The sequence below is a fragment of the Bombina bombina genome, chromosome 4 (genome assembly GCF_027579735.1).
Source record: "Bombina bombina isolate aBomBom1 chromosome 4, aBomBom1.pri, whole genome shotgun sequence".
NCBI classification, from domain to species: domain Eukaryota; kingdom Metazoa; phylum Chordata; class Amphibia; order Anura; family Bombinatoridae; genus Bombina; species Bombina bombina.
Genome location: NC_069502.1, coordinates 922,647,373 through 922,660,023, shown reverse-complemented (window position 1 = coordinate 922,660,023; position 12,651 = coordinate 922,647,373).

Here is a 12,651-nt window from a genome sequence, read left to right as displayed (position 1 = left end):
TAAATGATCTCTGGGATTCTAAAATCAATGCCTTTCCTGTTATCTATTATTCAAAAGGATGACATATCTCCTCTTTCATCCTGTTGTTTCGGTTGAGGCTCCGGGACCCAATTATTAAAAAGGCCTGCGGATAAATAAGTGTACTATGTGTCTAATCAATGTTTTTTTCTATTTCCCGGGTCATATAAATGATCTCTGGGATTCTAAAATCAATGCCTTTCCTGTAATCTATTATTCAAAAGGATGACATATGTCCTCTTTCATGCTGTTGTTTCGGTTGAGGCTCCGGGACCCTCTTATTAAAAAGGCCTGAGGATAAATAAGTGTACTGGGTGTCTAATCAATGTTTTTTTCTATTTCCCGGGTCATATAAATGATCTCTGGGATTCTAAAATCAATGCCTTAACTGTAATCAATTGTTCACAAGGATGCCATATGTCCTCTTTCATGCTGTTGTTTCAGTTGAGGCTCCGGGAGCCTCTTATAAAAAGGCCTAAGGATAAAGAAGTGTTCTGGGTGTCCAATCAATGTTTTTTTTTATTTCACAGTTGCAAATAAATTATCTATGGCTTTGTAAAATCTATGCCTTACCTGTCATCTATTGTTTGAAAGGATGCCATATGTCCTCTTTCCTGCTGTTGTTTTTGTTGGGGGTCCGGAACACTATTCTAAAAAGGCCGAAGGAGAAAGACCTGTACTGTACTTGGTGTCCAATCATGTTTTTGTTTTCAAATTCACGGTTCATAATAAATATCGCTGTGTAACTAAAATCAATTCCATACCTGTACTCTGTTGTTCAAAAGGATGGCATATGTGGTGTTTCATTCTGTTGTGGTTTCTGAGGGTCGTGGCCGTGGGACAGCGTATAAAACGGCTGAAGGAGAACAACCTGTACAGCCTTGCTCCTCTTTTTAGGCAGGCCAGCTCTTTGCATACATGCCCACAGACTCTGTAACGCATGCCTCTTTTAGGGAGAGGTGCAGCCATAATGCAGGGTCAGAACCTCTGCCTGCAACTGTTATACTCGATTTTGCAAAAGGAAGTAAGCTTACCATGGTTCCCTGCATGCACGTATTGTTGTTATATTTTGGTGAGGGTAATCATGATGGCCATGTAGACCACCACCACTGAGAGTCCTGGAAGTGACAGGGATGAGATGAAAGAGCTAAGAATAGTAGAACTTGAAACAACAGAGTTAGCCATGGGTGTTAGTGCAAAACCGCTTGGCTTTTTTTTGGCTTTTGGTGCGGCTATTCATGCAGGCCATATAGAGCTGCCACCATTCGGTGTCGTATCAGCTATTAAACTAATAAGAACAGTACTACCAAAATACAGCCAATGAAGGGCCTTAGGAAGTCTGAGCCAAGGTTGGATTGTAGTATTTGGTTAGGCTAATCATGATGGCCATGTAGACCACCACCGAGAGTCCTGGAAGTAACAGGGATGAGATGAAAGAGCTAAGAATAGTAGAACTTGAAACAACAGAGTTAGCCATGGGTGTTAGTGCAAAACCGCTTGGCTTTTTTTTGGCTTTGGGTGCGGCTATTCATGTAGGCCATATAGAGCTGCCACCATTTGGTGTCGTATCAGCTATTAAACTAATAAGAACAGTACTACCAAAATACAGCCAATGAAGGGCCTTAGGAAGACTGAGCCAAGGTTGGATTGTAATATTTGGTTAGGCTAATCATGATGGCCATGTAGACCACCACAGAGAGTCCTGGAAGTAACAGGGATGATGAGATGAAAGTGCTAAGAATAGTACTACTTGAAACAACAGAGTTAGCCATGGGTGTTAATCCAAGACCGCTTGGATTTATTTTTGTATTGGGTTAGGCTAATTATGCAGGCCATATAGAGCTGCCACCATTCGGTGTTGTATCAGCTATAAAAATAATAAGAACTGTACTATCAAAATACAGCCAATGAAGGGCCTATGAAGACTGAGCAAAGGTTGGATTGTAGTATTTTGTTCGGCTAATCATAATGGCCATGTAGACCACCCGTAACAGGGATGAAAGTGCTAAGAATAGTACTAATTGAAACAACCGAGTTAGCCATGGGTGTTAGTGTAAGCCCACTCTGCTTTTTTTTGGGTTTGGGTGCGGCTATTCATGCAGGCCATATAGAGCTGCCACCATTCGGTGTCGTATCAGCTATTAAACTAATAAGAACAGTACTACCAAAATACAGCCAATGAAGGGCCTTAGGAAGACTGAGCCAAGGTTGGATTGTAGTATTTGGTTAGGCTAATCATGATGGCCATGTAGACCACCACCGAGAGTCCTGGAAGTAACAGGGATGAGATGAAAGAGCTAAGAATAGTAGAACTTGAAACAACAGAGTTAGCCATGGGTGTTAGTGCAAAACCGCTTGGCTTTTTTTTGGCTTTTGGTGCGGCTATTCATGCAGGCCATATAGAGCTGCCACCATTCGGTGTCGTATCAGCTATTAAACGAATAAGAACAGCACTACCAAAATACAGCCAATGAAGGGCCTTAGGAAGACTGAGCCAAGGTTGGATTGTAGTATTTGGTTAGGCTAATCATGATGGCCATGTAGACCACCACCGAGAGTCCTGGAAGTAACAGGGATGATGAGATGAAAGTGCTAAGAATAGTACTACTTGAAACAACAGAGTTAGCCATGGGTGTTAATCCAAGACCGCTTGGATTTATTTTTGTATTGGGTGCAGCTAATCATGCAGGCCATATAGAGCTGCCACCATTCGGTGTTGTATCAGCTATAAAAATAATAAGAACTGTACTATCAAAATACAGCCAATGAAGGGCCTATGAAGACTGAGCAAAGGTTGGATTGTAGTATTTTGTTCGGCTAATCATGATGGCCATGTAGACCACCCGTAACAGGGATGAAAGTGCTAAGAATAGTACTAATTGAAACAACCGAGTTAGCCATGGGTGTTAGTGTAAGACCACTCAGCTTTTTTTGGGGTTTGGGTGCAGCTAATCATGAAGGCCAGATAGACCTGCCACCATTTGGTGTTGTAACAGGTATTAAACTGCAAAGAACAGTACTACTTAACACAACCTACTTACCATGGGTCCCAGAGCATATGTTTGGTTATTATATTTTGTAAGGGTAATCATGCAGGCCATATAGACCTCCACCGATAGGGTGAGTATGAGTAACAGCTATTAAAATGCGATGGACATTACTAATTAACACAACATAGTTACCATGGGTCGCAGACCAAGAGCAGATGTCATATTATTATATTTTGTATGGGTAATCATCCAGGCCGTATAGACCTCACCAAATAGGGGGAGTTACAGAGATTAAAGTGCTAAGAATGGTAGTACTTAAAACACAACCTAGTTAAAATAGGTACCAGACCGCATGTCTTATTATTATATTTTTTCAGGGTAATCAGGCAGGCCATATAGAACACCCCCGATAGGGGGGGGGGGGGAACAGGGATTAAAGTGCTAAGAAAAGTACTAATTAACACAAGCTAGTTGGGTCCAAGAACGCATGTTTAATTATTAGACTTTATTTGTGTAATTATATATCTAACAAATCTATCTATTTCTCTTCTATCGATTCTATCTAACTATCAATCTATGTATATCTATCTATCTATCTATCTATCTATCCTATCTATCAATCTATCTTCTGTCCGGGATGTTTTGAGACAGCCACTTTGGGAATGTTAGTTGATTTAGGCCCATTATGGCTTAAAAGCAGACTCTGCATAAACTATGTAATTTTCCATGGGAGTTTTGCCAGGGATCCCCCTCCAGCATGCGACAGTCCAGGTGTTAGTACCCTTGAAACAACTTTTTCATCACTATTGTGGCCAGAAAGAGTCCTTGTAGGTTTTAAAGTTTGCCTGCCTATTGAATTAAATGGCGGTTCTCGCGGTTTGCGCGTTCGCGAACAATACCGGAAGTTCGAGTCCGCCGTTCGCGAACCGAAAATTTTAGGTTCGCGACATCGCTAGTCAATTAATTCTATTATCATCTGATACCATTTACCCAAACAGGCACAGTCACTTCTTTTATTTTTCACTTCAATGTTCTCTCTAATTCCTATTTAATTTTATTTACATAGGTGCGCTGAACAGTATTCTTCTTATTCTCTGAATAACCGCAACTCATATTCTTTTATTTGAATGGGTTAATATTGATGGCTTCCATAACTGTAACTGTCTTGCACTCTGCAATATCTTTTGAGTTCCTTTCATGGCTGTACTAACAATTTCCTACCATCAACTACACTGTATTATTTTTATGATTTTATTTTTATCGCAGACCTGTATCAGTATTCCTTTTATCAGAAAGTCATTTCAGATTCAGTTTCCTAGGCTTTGTATATCAGTTCCCAGTCTCAATTCATCTTAGACTATGTGACCAAATCCACTTGATAATCTTAATACACTAGAAAGCTAAACAAACTTAAAGGGACATGAAACCCAAATTTTTTCTTTCAACATTTAGAAAGAGAGTACAATTTTAAAAAAACTTTCTAATTTACTTCTGTTATCTAATTTGCTTAATTCTCTTGGTATACTTTGCTGAAAAGCATATCTAGATAGGCTCAGTGGCTGCTGATTGGTTGCTGCACATAGATGCCTCTTGTGATTGGCTCACACATGTGAATTGCTATTTCTTCAGCAAACAATATCTAAGGAATGAAGCAAATTAGATAATACAAGTAAATTGGAATGTTGTTTAAAATTGTATTCTCTACTTGAATCATGAGGGAATTTTGTTTGGGTTTAGTGTCCCTTTAACAACAAACTAATCAACATGCCTTTTGAAAGAAGCACTTAATTATATATTATTGTCATATATCATTCTAAATCATTTATCTTTTTGAATTTAGGCTTAAACAATAGTTCTCCTACATAACCTGATCCATTGCATCATAAATATTTGTTATTGATAATAACTAAATAGATTTATTTTTTACCAAATGCATTAGCTAAATGCACTGCTTATTTAAGAATACAAACAATGAGTGCATCCAAATATAAATATCCTCTTTCATATCATCAACCAATTATACTTATTCATAGAGCAGTGATTGGAGTCACTTAGGGCTAGATTTGGAGTTTGGTGGTAGAAGGGCTGTTAACGCTCCGCGGGCTTTTTTCTGGCTGCACCATAAAATTAACTCTGGTATCGAGAGTTCAAACAAATGCTGCGTTAGGCTCCAAAAAAGGAGTGTAGAGCATTTTTACCGCAAATGCAACTCTCGATACCAGAGTTGCTTACGGACGCGGCCAGCCTCAAAAACGTGCTCGTGCACGATTCTCCCATAGGAAACAATGGGGCTGTTTGAGCTGAAAAAAAAACCTAACACCTGCAAAAAAGCAGCGTTCAGCTCCTAACGCAGCCCCATTGTTTCCTATGGGGAAACACTTCCTACGTCTGCACCTAACACCCTAACATGTACCCCGAGTCTAAACACCCCTACCCTTACACGTATTAACCCCTAATCTGCCGCCCCCGCTATCGCTGACCCCTGCATTATATTATTAACCCCTAATCTTCCGCTCCGTAAACCGCCGCAACTTACATTATCCCTATGTACCCCTAATCTGCTGCCCCTAACACCGCCGACCCCTGTATTATATTTATTAACCCCTAATCTGCCCCCCTCAACGTCGCCGACACCTGCCTACACTTATTAACCCCTAATCTGCCGAGCGGACCTGAGCGCTACTATAATAAAGTAATTAACCCCTAATCCGCCTCACTAACCCTATCATAAATAGTATTAACTCCCTAACATCGCCGACACCTAACTTCATTTATTAACCCCTAATCTGCCGACCGGACCTCACCGCTATTCTAATAAATGTATTAACCCCTAAAGCTAAGTCTAACCCTAACACTAACACCCCCCTAAGTTAAATATAATTTAAATCTAACGAAATTAATTAACTCTTATTAAATAACTTATTCCTATTTAAAGCTAAATACTTACCTGTAAAATAAATCCTAATATAGCTACAATATAAATTATAATTATATTGTAGCTATTTTAGGATTTATATTTATTTTACAGGCAACTTTGTATTTATTTTAACCAGGTACAATAGCTATTAAATAGTTAAGAACTATTTAATAGTTACCTAGTTAAAATAATTACAAAATTACCTGTAAAATAAATCCTAACCTAAGTTATAATTAAACCTAACACTACCCTATCAATAAATTAATTAAATAAACTACCTACAATTACCTACAATAAAACCTAACACTACACTATCAATAAATAAATTAAATACAATTGCTACAAATAACTACAATTACATAAACTAACTAAAGTACAAAAAATAAAAAAGAACTAAGTTACAAAAAATAAAAAAATATTTACAAACATAAGAAAAATATTACAACAATTTTAAACTAATTACACCTACTCTAAGCCCCCTAATAAAATAACAAAGACCCCCAAAATAAAAAATTCCCTACCCTATTCTAAATTAATAAATGTAAAAGCTCTTTTACCTTACCAGCCCTGAACAGGGCCCTTTGCGGGGCATGCCCCAAGAAAATCAGCTCTTTTGCCTGTAAAAAAAAACATACAATACCCCCCCCTCAACATTACAACCCACCACCCACATACCCCTAATCTAACCCAAACCCCCCTTAAATAAACCTAACACTAAGCCCCTGAAGATCTTCCTACCTTGTCTTCACCATCCAGGTATCACCGATCCATCCTGGCATCCGGTGCTGAAGAGGTCCAGATGAGGCTCCAAAGTCTTCCTCCTATCCGGCAAGAAGAGGACATCCGGACCGGCAAACATCTTCTCCAAGCGGCATCTTCGATCTTCTTGCATCCGGTGCGGAGCGGGTCCATCTTGAAGCAGCCGACGCGGATCCATCCTCTTCTTCCGTTGTCTCCCGACGAATGACGGTTCCTTTAAGGGACGTCATCCAAGATGGCGTCCCTTGAATTCCGATTGGCTGATAGGATTCTATCAGCCAATCGGAATTAAGGTAGGAATATTCTGATTGGCTGATGGAATCAGCCAATCAGAATCAAGTTCAATCCGATTGGCTGATCCAATCAGCCAATCAGATTGAGCTTGCATTCTATTGGCTGTTCCGATCAGCCAATAGAATGCGAGCTCAATCTGATTGGCTGATTGGATCAGCCAATAGGATTGAACTTGATTCTGATTGGCTGATTCCATCAGCCAATCAGAATTTTCCTACCTTAATTCCGATTGGCTGATAGAATCCTATCAGCCAATCGGAATTCAAGGGACGCCATCTTGGATGACGTCCCTTAAAGGAACCGTCATTTGTCGGGAGACAACGGAAGAAGAGGATGGATCCGCGTCGGCTGCTTCAAGATGGACCCGCTCCGCACCGGATGCAAGAAGATCGAAGATGCCGCTTGCAGAAGATGTTTGCCGGTCCGGATGTCCTCTTCTTGCCGGATAGGAGGAAGACTTTGGAGCCTCTTCTGGACCTCTTCAGCACCGGATGCCAGGACGGATCGGTGATACCTGGATGGTGAAGACAAGGTAGGAAGATCTTCAGGGGCTTAGTGTTAGGTTTATTTAAGGGGGGTTTGGGTTAGATTAGGGGTATGTGGGTTGTAATGTTGGGGGGGGTATTGTATGTTTTTTTTTACAGGCAAAAGAGCTGATTTTCTTGGGGCATGCCCCGCAAAGGGCCCTGTTCAGGGCTGGTAAGGTAAAAGAGCTTTTAAATTTATTAATTTAGAATAGGGTAGGGCATTTTGTTATTTTGGGGGTCTTTGTTATTTTATTAGGGGGCTTAGAGTAGGTGTAATTAGTTTAAAATTGTTGTAATATTTTTCTTATGTTTGTAAATATTTTTTTATTTTTTGTAACTTAGTTCTTTTTTATTTTTTGTACTTTAGTTAGTTTATGTAATTGTAGTTATTTGTAGCAATTGTATTTAATTTATTTATTGATAGTGTAGTGTTAGGTTAATTGTAGGTAATTGTAGGTAGTTTATTTAATTAATTTATTGATAGGGTAGTGTTAGGTTTAATTATAACTTAGGTTAGGATTTATTTTACAGGTAAATTTGTTATTATTTTAACTAGGTAACTATTAAATAGTTCTTAACTATTTAATAGCTATTGTACCTGGTTAAAATAATTACAAAGTTGCCTGTAAAATAAATATTAATCCTAAAATAGCTATAATATAATTATAATTTATATTGTAGCTATATTAGGATTTATTTTACAGGTAAGTATTTAGCTTTAAATAGGAATAAGTTATTTAATAAGAGTTAATTTATTTCGTAAGATTTAAATTATATTTAAGTTAGGGGGGTGTTAGTGTTAGGGTTAGATTTAGCTTTAGGGGTTAATCCATTTATTATAGTAGCGGTGAGCTCTGGTCGTCAGATTAGGGGTTAATAATTGAAGTTAGGTGTCGGCGATGTTAGGGAGGGCAGATTAGGGGTTAATACTATTTATGATAGGGTTAGTGAGGCGGATTAGGGGTTAATAACTTTATTATAGTAGCGCTCAGGTCCGCTCGGCAGATTAGGGGTTAATAAGTGTAGGCAGGTGTCGGCGACATTGAGGGGGGCAGATTAGGGGTTAATAAATATAATATAGGGGTTGGCGGTGTTAGGGGCAGCAGATTAGGGGTACATAAGGATAACGTAGGTGGCGGCGCTTTGCGGTCGGCAGATTAGGGGTTAATTATTGTAAGTAGCTGGCGGCGACGTTGTGGGGGGCAGGTTAGGGGTTAATAAATATAATATAGGGGTCGGCGGTGTTAGGGGCAGCAGATTAGGGGTACATAAGTATAACGTAGGTGGCGGTCGGAAGATTAGGGGTTAAAAAATTTTAATCGAGTGGCGGCGATGTGGGGGGACCTCGGTTTAGGGGTACATAGGTAGTTTATGGGTGTTAGTGTACTTTAGAGTACAGTAGTTAAGAGCTTTATGAACCTGCGTTAGCCCAGAAAGCTCTTAACTCCTGCTATTTTCCTGCGGCTGGAGTTTTGTCGTTAGAGCTCTAACGCTCACTTCAGAAACGACTCTAAATACCAGCGTTAGAAAGATCCCATTGAAAAGATAGGATACGCAATTGACGTAAGGGGATCTGCGGTATGGAAAAGTCGCGGCTGAAAAGTGAGCGTTAGACCCTTTAATCACTGACTCCAAATACTGGCGGTAGCCTAAAACCAGCGTTAGGAGCCTCTAACGCTGGTTTTCACGGCTACCGCCAAACTCTAAATCTAGCCGTTAGAAATTAAATAAAACATTATTTAAAATATTTTTTTTCATATAGTTCTTTTTTTTTATTTATTTTGCTTCACAATATAACTTTAAACACACTTCTTTGCAGCCTGAGTCCTTAGCAGGCTCTGAAGATTAGTACATCATATGACACTGACAGTCTCACAGAGCAAGAAGCAATACTAAGCATAAAGAAGCCCCACCCATAAAAACTCCAATTATTTGACACACAGCACTACAAAACATAATTACTATTAACACTATAGCTGCCATAAAAGATGCATCCCATTGCACAGCAATATGCTGCAGTCCTCTTTGGCAGCCAAGGGGCCAAAGAGCATTTAATCTTGGAGCACATGGGTGGATATTCAATGTGAAACCAATTTATTTAAAAAAACAACCAAAAAAAAACAACCAACAAACAAAAACAAGCCCACTCACTCAGTCCTGCACACTGTTTGCTTGTGTAAGATCTGCACAGCACTGGGAGATCTAGAGAATATCCAACTGGGTGCAACAAGATGAGAGCATGGGGCCGATTTATCATGATGTGGGCGGATATCGCTAAATGCCGACAGAAAACAACAAATTTATTTATTTTGTTCATAAAAATAAATATTTTTTTTGCCTGCTTTTACCATAATTTTCACCTGTACAGTAATTGCTTGATAGTTACAGCAGTGGCCACACACAAAGGAGATAAGATAAACAATACTTTTCAATGGTTGTGTCCCATGACTGCAAAACAATGAAAAGGTTGTTATAAAAAAAAAAAAATACAGTTTTAAGTTCTTTATTACATCTTATTTTGTATAACATTTTCTAATGTACTGGTTTCATTCTGTTGTATACATAAAGTACTGTAAATTATTCTAATATTTCTTTATATATTTTATTTTATTTTTTGTTAATTTTATTAATTGTTGCTAAAAATGTTAAAAAAAAAAAAGGAAAAGTGATTTATAGCAAACAAAATACTGTTTTGGGGTCAAAATGCCCAACCCTACAATTTTAATTTATTTTTCTTCTTATTTGAGAGCAATTTGACTACCTAGCATTGCTCTCCACCTGACAGTGAGGCAACTGGTTATTGGCAGATAATTTAGAGTAGCTATGCAACTCTTTTGTGTCCCAATTTTTCAGTTTATTCCCTGTTGTCAGTTGTACTTGGACATCACCCTGGTGTGAGCATAACAGTGAGGATTTTCTTTCTTAGATTTTAAACGATTACTTTCTGTTATATTTTTTAAGCTAAACAACTAACATATTAAAGTTAATAAACATTAATTAAAACCTACTGACCTATATATTCTCCAAAACGAAGTTTCATAACATTTTAAAAGTTATATCTTTTATTCGCCGATGATGTCACGTTATCCTGCCCACTATTTTCAGCACTGCATGTTCAAAATACTTAAACCAATAACTTTGTGTTTAAAGTGCCATTTTGAAACCTAGGTATTGTAAACGGATTGGTACAGAGCAAAGGATACCCACGGAGTGGGTTTGGAAAACAATTACATTTGCAGATAAGATTTCTGATATACGGTAGAGATATGTTAATGAAATGCTATTGATAAAAAGTGTATTTGGGGTAGTTAGTTAGTAACAGGCATAGAAAATATTTACTTACAGTGGCCTTTTAAGGACATTTTTTTGTATATTTACTATAGCACATTTATATTTTTATACATATCTAATGAACAAGTCCTCTTTTTTTATTCTTCAACCAATATATATATATATATATATATATATATATATATATATATATATATATATACATAGCTTCAGACTTGAGAATGGGAGTAAATATCTTAAAAACTTGTCTTTTATATTTTATGTTAGTGCTATAAAAAAACGTATAATAACATAATGCAATACTCTGGTTATTTTGACATTTTATAGGTATAGTAAGGGTTTAAATCATGGTGTACCTCTAAATCTAAAATTGCCCAATAACACGCTGCCAATCCTTTTATACATGTCCTGTTAGATACAGTAATATTGTCATAACAGAACATTAACTAGTATGGTATTGTTAAATTTTCCTAATTCATAAAAATCTAGCCACAGCTTGTATGAAAGATTTTTTTTTCACTGAAACTGGACAAAATGACAATTTAATTATATGGTGTACAGTATAAGTGAAGCAGTGGTATTTAGATGACAGTGACATGTGTTGATGAAATCTAACAGCTGCTGCCTGTTCTGTATATCAAACCCCTGAAACAAAATAGATGTTTGGAAGATGCTATTCCATGTAATAGCTTTCTAGCTGCTAGGCAAGAAGCAACTCACTTTCAACATGATGAAATATCTTGTTTTATTAAAAGACATAGTTGCCACTGTCAGAAATGTGTTTTATGTAAAGGATAAACTTAAACCCTATGTGTAACAATTTACTTTGTACAGAAATACTTAAACTGTTTTCATAAAAGTGCTTAGCAAGATCTGTGGAAAAATGTTACCTTACCGGAATTTAAGGAATAAGCACATCAATGACCCTGTACTTGTAACTGATCCAAGAATTTTTCCAAGCTTTAACATTCCTTTTGCATTTTTAAGATTCCTCTCTACATGGGGCTGCGAATAGATTTCACTTTAAGTCATGTGATAAAGAAACATTGTGCTTAGGTACTAGGTTTTAATGAAAAAATACTGAATAAATAATTAGCAATTACATTAGACTTCCAAGTTTTTTTTTTTCTATTAAAGTCATGTGATAAAGAAACGTGCTTAGGTACTAAGTTTTAATGAACAATACTGAATAATTAATTATCAATTACATTAGACTTACGAGTTTTGTTTTTTTCTATTAAACACTAAAATGAATAAATACTATCCAATAGATTGTAATCATGGATTGCTAGCCATTTTTCTTTTTAACTAGTCAACAAAATCAATTCTTTAAAAAAGGAATTCAATTCAGATACTGCTCAAGAAATAGGGGGGTGATCAACAAAATTCTGAAATTCAGCCAGTATTGTCAGTGTGCTTTTCAAGTCATCCCAATCCCAAAATCATTCTGCCATTAATAACCCAAAGCTCATAATCAAACCTCCCGAAAAAAATAAAAACACAAAATTGTTATATGCGTCTTTATTCTCAGGATATAGTAAAATAAAAAAAGAAATATACATGATTAACAACAAACAAAATGGCGATTTGGGAAGGTAAATGATTATATCACAGGTAGTAGGGCCTGTATATTTACCCATTTAATTAGTGTTTAGTGATGCTAATATCTAATTAACCTGTTGTGGTCCAACAATTAACCCAATGTGTATGTTTCTTTAAAATATCTTAACAGGGGCATTATTGGTATAGTGGGCCTGTATATTTGTTGGGTATTTGATTTCACCAACTTGTATTAGAGTGCATGTGCTTATTCTTAACTTTGTAACTTTAATTGATTGAGCATTTATATCTGGTG